This window comes from Carassius auratus, chromosome 25 (genome assembly GCF_003368295.1).
Source record: "Carassius auratus strain Wakin chromosome 25, ASM336829v1, whole genome shotgun sequence".
Taxonomy (NCBI): Eukaryota; Metazoa; Chordata; class Actinopteri; order Cypriniformes; family Cyprinidae; genus Carassius; species Carassius auratus.
In genome coordinates, this window is record NC_039267.1 from 532,905 (window position 1) to 541,442 (window position 8,538).

Below are 8,538 nucleotides of genomic sequence, written 5' to 3' on the forward strand. Positions count from 1 at the left end.
CATTCTAGTGAGTAACTCCATCTATCAATGACATAAATCAAAAACACAGAGAGAGAGAGAGAGAGAGAGAGAGAGAGAGAGAGATGCAATAATCAGTAATGGACCTCAAGCGTCACCATTTCTTAAACCATATTGATAAAGCCCTGTGGATGTATTCAGAAACAATGGCACTTCATATAAGAGGTTTGCTTGATTTGAGGCTCATCCTAAAGTCACACTTGTCTGTATTTAATAAAAACGAGTAATTAAAGGAAGAGTAAGAAGCATGAAAGTTAAATATGTCTCATAGAAACAGTAGGAGAGGGGGTGAGGCTCCAGATTGTGTTTAACATCTCTACAGTCGGTTCGTGATTCGGTATTCGTTCCTCAAAACAAGTCATCTCATTAAAGGTTTTGGCGTTTTTAATCGAACACAATTAGTGGGTAACAACCCTACAGTTGTGATCGCTCATGTGATACCATTTGCAAAAGCATATCTTTATCATTTAACTAAGTAGTTAAAGACATAGAAACGAGACTGTAATAATAAAACACAATATGAAACAAAAGCTCAACCACACGCTTCCAGCGTCATAGAAGCGCGGGAAAAAATTTAAGTAGAAGGCTACACATCATCTGCCTACCTTATCAATTAACTCCATCAGTCAGACCCGATCAGTTAAACCATCAGCATACACATTCCCTCAACATGTACAGGCTTTCGATTACCTAACTAAAGTTAAATCCCGACTGAGTGAAAGCACCTGCTGAATGACCTTGTATTGGCCTAGTGGTTGTTCGTTTGTGAAAGAATCAAATGAATCTTTTAAGTGAACGAATCGTTATTATAGTTCAGTTCGATGCTGTGGATCTTCGTTTGGAAGGGCGTGACTTAGCACGAGCCAATAGCATCCATGCACATTCTCTAATGGCGAATTTCATTGGTTGAGCTTGCTGACGGAATACGCCCCCTTCACTAAACAAGTCACTTGAACAAGATTCGATCAATGGGCTACATTTAAGTTGTAAAGTTGACGTATTGAAGCAAATAAAGGAATTAAGCATTAACAAATACTTATGATGCTTATCACTGTTTATTGAGTTTATAGACTACATTTAAAGGCAAGCAAATTTAATAAAACACAACAATGCTTGCCTCGATATAAGCTACTCTCTAGAGTGAATGACTCAATGACTCGTTTGCTCTTAACACACAAAAGATTCAGTTGTCGCCACCTGCGAGCATAGAAGGATGAATAAGCGAATCGTTAATAGATTCAAAAGAATCGCTGAATTCCATAGTCATGGAATGTTCATAAATTGTCTGAATGACATCTCATATGTAAACACACTGAATGACATTGAACAAAATAAACAAATTGAGTATTTTAAAATTCCTTGTGATGCTTAAACTCTGTTAATTGAGAAGATTTGCAGACAAAATCTTCACGGGACTTTTTCTTTCGACTAGTCACCATCGTGTTGAAAAGGTCACCGAATAAATCAGCAGACAAATCTTTAATATGTTCAAAAGATTCGAATCGCTGAGTCAAAGTCCCAGCCACTAGTGAGGTTAACCTTTTCGGGATGTGAAAAAAAGCACACCTACTGATTACTGAACCTACTCATGGAAATTGTCCATAAATTGACTAAATGATGTCTTGATTAGTAAATAGGCTAATGCCTTAATTAGAATGACACAACAGTTATTATGATAACATGGAACATTTCCTTGCGTGACTCCTGTTTCATGTACTGAAATGTACATCCACATTATGTTGATTCGTGTTTGCGAGCTGAGTGGGGGAAATCTGAATAAACATCTTGCTTTTTTAAAACCTGATCCAATTTCTGTGTCAGGTTTGTCCTGTGTCTCATATTAGCCTGATGTTTGAGGGCTTATCCGTAACCACCTTTCATTTCCAAACCCACACAGTTGCATTCACGCCACGGTTATTATCTCCTCACGGCCATTACCGCATATCAAACCCCGTCTTTCGCTCTCAGGCTCTCGGTAGCAGCAGGTGTTGCAGGCGCAGCCCAAACGCGCCTCCACTCTTAATTCCAGTCACCTCCGTTCCGGAGCCCCGAAGCAGATTCATTAACCGTGGGAGGGACACCGGGGGAAATTGTAGTGGGCACCCTGTGAATGCACGGGGAATCACGCTTCGGAAACACGTGGGTGAGCTGACACAAATAACAGCCCACCGAACCCCAGCGAAACGCCCACGGAATCATCATAAAGATTCACCACAACGCCACGGTTCGCGTGTAATGGTGCGGATAGCACCGAGGCACCGTCGAGCCCGCTTCGAGATGCTTGACCTTGTGTTTTAGTCGCTTGTCCTTCCTCGCGTCTCCTCGCGTGAAGCTCCATCAAGGACGAAGCGCACAACAAGTAGCGCCTTCCATAAGAACGCATTCGCGTACCATTACGCAACGTCAGACCTTCACGGGACCTCCAATCAAAGTTATTTATCAAACCCAGCATGCCACAGTAATCGCTGTCAATGCAACGCAATGTCAACGCGTGACAATATCAAACAGTGATTAGTGCGCGCTTGTCTTTGTTTGCGCGCGTGCGGACAATGATGTAAAACAAGGAGGCAAAAGAAGTGATGCCCCCTCGACAGGTGCGATCGTGCCACCCCCAAACTCCATTGTGCATCCCCACCTGTGCAACCCAGAGCCAGAGGCATCCGTCCAAGGTGAAGAGAAGATACTCCTGTAAGTTTAATGGCAAGAGAAATAAAATCACTCACCTTTGCTGTACTCCTCCTCCCTGTTCAGATACATGGCTGCAGATTGATGATGGACTCCTGCCTGGATGGTGTGACGTGATTTAAGTGCTTACTGTTACTCCACCGAGGGAAACTCTTGCGGCTCCGTGAGTGTTTATTGTGTCGTTGCTCGGCGGAGAGTCCTCCCAGAATTACGCGCAGGTTGTCTGCACACATCTACCCTCTCTCTCTCCCTCGCTCTCTCTCTCTCTCTCGTTCCTCACACACACATTTACTCACGGTGACGTGCTTTGAGACATTGCCCCACGGGTGGGGTGGGGTGGAGGATGCTCCGGAGCTGTTATTGGGTCTATATGCATACACATATATAAAATTTTTTTTCTTCCTGTGGGAATAAAGCGTGCAGGTTTATGCAGGGTTTGAACACGTCTTTGCCAGCATGCTTTGACATCTATTCCTTATAACCAACTATAATCTGCATTTTTCTGTCACTATACTTCGCTGTTCCGAGTTGTAAGTGAAACGAGGAATAATAAGAGTACGTTTTAATTCAGTGTTAGCCTACTTGTTGTTGCTTTGTAATAGTTGGTGAAACTCGCTAGAAATTTCTCAGTGAAAATAGTTGCAACACAAATTGAGCTGATTTGCACAGGTAAAATAGACCCTCGCACATTCAAGTCACAAACGGCTCTTTATGCCAAAAATAAAGCTACCTGTTCATTAGACTAGACTCAGATTATTACCTGTAACATTTTAAGATGCTATAGCACTTAAAAAGTAGCAATTTTTACAAGTTAAAAACGCTATTAAGCTAACTTATAACTAGTGAGGATATCGTAGTTTCTAATAATAGGCTAGTGAGGCTGAATTAGTAGCAATTTATATTTTTATGTGAATTACTTGCATTTAAAAGTAAATTATTCTACGTGTAATAAAAGACTGGTTAATTGAATGTCAAGTCCGTGAATGGGTTTGTGTCTTGCGCTTGCGTGTTTGGAAAAACGCGTAATGCAACCTTGTTTCTATCCTTTGAGTGTTGAACATGCAGCTGGTGCCATCAGTGAAACACTAACTGAAGCTCTGCTTTATTAACCCGTTGTTGCATAACATCCAATTTGTGCATCCAGATGAGGCTCCGCAGGTCGGTCTCCATCCCGATGGAGAAGAGTCCGTGTGTTCCCGAAGGCTTCTTCCACCTTGAACGCCTATCACCCGGTTTGCACGCACAGGCCTCGACGGACCCGTGAAGATAAACCGAGAGATAGAAGAAAGACTGTGTATCAGCCCTGTGCGTTCACTCATTGCGCACGCCACTCACGCCTCTCAGACAGCAGAGGAGTTGCGTGTTGAAGTGGCGACTTCTAGCGGTTAGATTGTGCCATTACAAGCAGATCTCGTCTACAGTTAAAGACACGTGACCCTGGAGCACAAAAGCAGTCATAAGCAGCACGAGTGTATTTGTAACAAAAGCCAACAATAGATCAAACTATCGAGTTCTCTTTTATGCCTGATGCTGACAACTTACAAAAAGCAGCATAAATGCAGTCCATATGATATATAAAATAAAACCGTAATATTGTAAAATAGTTACAATTGAAAAACTATTTTTTTCTATTTGAAAATAGTCATAATGTAATTTATTTATGTGATTTTCAACATAAATACTCCAGTCTTTAGTGTCACATGATCCTTCAGAAATCATTCTGATGTGCTGATGTGCTCCTCAATAAACCTTTATTAATATTATCAATGTAAAAAAAAAAAAAAGCTGATTAATATTTTTTGTGGAAACCATAGAAGCATGTTTAAATTTTTTTTTTTTTTTTTGATATAATAATAAATATCTTCACTGACACTTTTGTTCAATTTAATGTGGAAAAAAAAAAAAAAAAAATATATATATATATATATATATATATATATATATATATATATATATATACAATTATAAATAGAATATTAAAATTAAAATTTATTGTATAAATAATGAAAATGTTAGATATAAATGACATATTATGCAACATACATTTACGTTTTTTTATTTTTTATTATTGAACACATTGCACATTGTATATCCCTTACTTAAACGTTTACTAGAGCTTTCAAATAATTTCTGCTGTAAATTTCATCTTATCACACTCACTGTCATCACATACTGTTTGGGAATTTACTTTAATAAGTAATGCATTACAATATTGCATTACTCTATAAAAAAATTAACTGTGTTACTTAGTTCATTTCAATGCGATACAATGCATTGTTACTTTTGCGTTACTTTTTGTCATCCGGGCTGATCTTGCTTATTTATTATTTATAACAAAAAAATGTAAAAGTGTTATTTTTTGCAAATCTAAAGGCCCTTTCTCTACAAAAAACTTTTCAGGATCAGAAAGCTCTCGAATTTCGTCAAAAATATCTTAAATTGTGTTCTGAAGATAAACAAAGGTCTTACAGGTTTGGAATGACATGACCGTGAGTAATTCATGACACAATTTTCATTTTTGGGTGAACTGTCCCTTGAAAGCTGACAGTAAATGAACGGAACTCTGATATTTTCTCGTAAATGCTTTTCTTTACTAGTTACTTGGAAAGAAAGTCATCTGATCACATGACTGATGATTACTTGTATTGCTCAACTGTCAGTTTTGTAAATGTCAATACTGCCACATCTACACGAGCATGTCATCTTAAATGTGTGAAAGCGGTTTTGTTTGGCTCACGTGTGACCCACGAGCTTTGATTAGGAAACATTAAACACAAATCTGATTTATTTAACTGCACGGGCCGAGGAATAAATCCAGCACAGATAATGATGCTCTTATATAACCTTTACGGTCGTCTGTTATGTCTTTAATAAGCTGCCGTAAGGATGACTTGATGCTCGATGAAGTGTGTCCGGGTGGCACGTGCTGCTCTTACGGCGACCTTGTCATCCGATCTTGCTGAAAAACTCTTGCTTCTTATTCTTATTATAAAAACCAAAGTGATTTTTAAAAGTCCAAGTGCTGTTTTGGTAGTTTGTTTGTTCAATTTAGCAGTATGCCACTTGCTCGCCAGTGGATACTCTGCAGTGAATGGGTGCCGTCAGAATGAGAGTCCAAACAGCTGTTAAAAACATCACAATAATCCACACCAGTCCATCAGTTAACATCTTGAGAAGCAAAAAAGCTGCATGTTTGTACATCATTAAAGAGTTTTAACTTTAAACCTTTGCTTCCAGTGGGTCTTATATCTATAATAGTGCCTTTTAAACTAAAAACAGCTCTACAAAAAATAGTAATTCATTAGACATTCAGTCAAAGATTCATTAAAGAACCAGCTCTTTTTCACCTTTTTCGAAGAACCTTCTTTCGTCACAAAGAGCTTTTTGTAAAACAGAAACAGTTCTTCAGAAGTTAAAGGTTCTTTATGGAACCATTCAGACAAAAAAGGTTCTTCTATGACATCGTGAAGCACCTTTATTTTAAAGAGTGTTTGTTGGTGGTTTTCAATATGAGAGGACAAAAAGAAGATGGATTTATTATAGATTATGGACTCATCTTTTGACCAGAAGTGACAGTTTGTAGTTAAAATGCCTTCATGATTTATTAGTTTCTGACAAACAGAGCTTTTCTCTCCAGAAGAATGTGAACTGGAGATGTGTGGATTACTGTGATGTTTTTATCAGACTCTCATTCTGACGGCACCCATTCACATCCATTGGTGAGCAAGTGATGTACTGCTACATTTCACCAAACCTGATGAAGAAACAAACTCATCCTAATCTTGGATTGCCCTGAGGGTAAGGACACATTTGTACAAAGTTAAATTTTAGTTTGAACTGTTCCTTTGATGTTGTTTTTAAATTAGCATTTTGTAAACTTGAGGTCGTTCGACCGAAACATTACTAACACATTTAAATCCAATGTATATTCATAATATGAAATCGCCATCTTCTAGCAATCTTGTGTGCTGATCCAAAAAGAAAGGACATGCTAAACCTCATCCCGCTGATTACCCATAATTCATTCTGCTCATCTCAAGTCAGCATTTACATGAAGTCAATTAAAAATGTAACATGTTCAAGTCAGAATCAGCAGTATATGAAGATTAATGGTTTATTGCACACACTGACGGAGGAGTGTGTGTTGTGATATTTGAGTTGAGTTTATTTTGCATAACCTTATTGAATAAATCCCATGTATGTGATTCTTCTCTAAAGTTTTGGGAGTCTCTTTACTCCTTATCACATTGTTCACCAAAGAACAATCATGCATTACCCCTAAGAAATAAAGTATAGCCTCCATATTTAATAAATTGTTAGTAAGGGTCCAAAAAAATGAAAATGTGTGTGTGTGTGTTCAGTCAGTACAGATGCATCTGCTTTCTCTCTCTCTTTCTCTCTCCTCCTCTATAAATATCCCTGTCTTCTCCTCTCTGAAAACCTGATTCCCATTGATTTAGTGGCCTATATACACATTACCAGCCTCTCTCTCTCTCTCTCTCTTCCTCATCCCCCATTCACTTCAATGGTCTTCCTTCTTTCCATCTCTTATCCTCTTCATCCTTCACTTATGCTAACTGCTCTCTCTCCCTCTGTGTGTTTGAGCGGGAGACGGACTAATAATAGATCAGGATAGATGCTCGGAGAATATACGGTTAATATAAGCTCAGTCTCTCATCTTGACGTTTAAAGGAATATTAAAATTATAATGAAAACCGTATGGGCTACCTGCCTTCATGTCATTCGAGACCTGCTGTCACATTATCATGAAACTTTTAGCTTTTCACACTTAAAAAAACTGCACACGAGTGTGGTAGCCCTGTGTAATATTATTATTTCATACAATTGCAAATAGCAGCTAACTCGATACACGTGATGTGTTACTGCTAGGCATCTATTTGTGCAGATTAGATGGAAAATGTGTGCCATTTTATTGTCTGAGTCACTTATCAAAATTTGTCAAATAAATATAAAAAATGACTAAATTTGTTGCTAGGTGTTTTTGGAAGAAAAAGTTGCTAAAATTAACAACAAAATTGCAAAGATGGCAACACCGAGGAGAATTATTTATATTAGCACAGCAGCGACACCCAGCGACCGCACAGAGTACTGCAGACTAAAACAGTTTCGAGCTTTTAAAGACACTAAAACTAAAAAATGTCGACTGAAACAAACTTTTAACAGACATAAATATTTCATATTTACATTTTTACTCCTTTATGGTGAAATTAATTATGTTTATGGAGTACTGACATGACTGAAATGTCTCGTAAATGGATACACATTTATCAAGTTTATTTCTTGAAGCATAAAACGTTTTACATCGATGCAGCATTTGTATGCCTATCACTTCAAATAGACTAAGATCATATTGGTAAGACAGCCATTAGTCATTAAATTGCACAGTTATATTAACTTTTTAGCTTTTATACCTCTATAAAAATGATTGCATCGTTCAGACAGAACCATTACAGACACAAGGTACCTTTATGAACAAATTCATTTTATTGAACAACAATCTGTGACAAGGAATTCAACATGATCAGCGTGTCTTCAGTTTCTGCACCAACAATTAAAACAAATGTCATCTTTCAGTCTCACACATCATGTGGCTGTTTGTATATCACACACACACACACACACACACACATACTGACATGTCTTCCAGAAGGGCCTCACTGTGCATTTTGTGTGTTTGTGTCTGTAGGTAAAGTGCGTTACTGCACCGTTCCTCTCGGAGGAGGAACCACACGGAGAACACGGGTGAGACTCATCAAAAATGTCAAGAAAGAACATGTTTCGGACAGATTTCATTCCCCAGAAAAATACATTAAT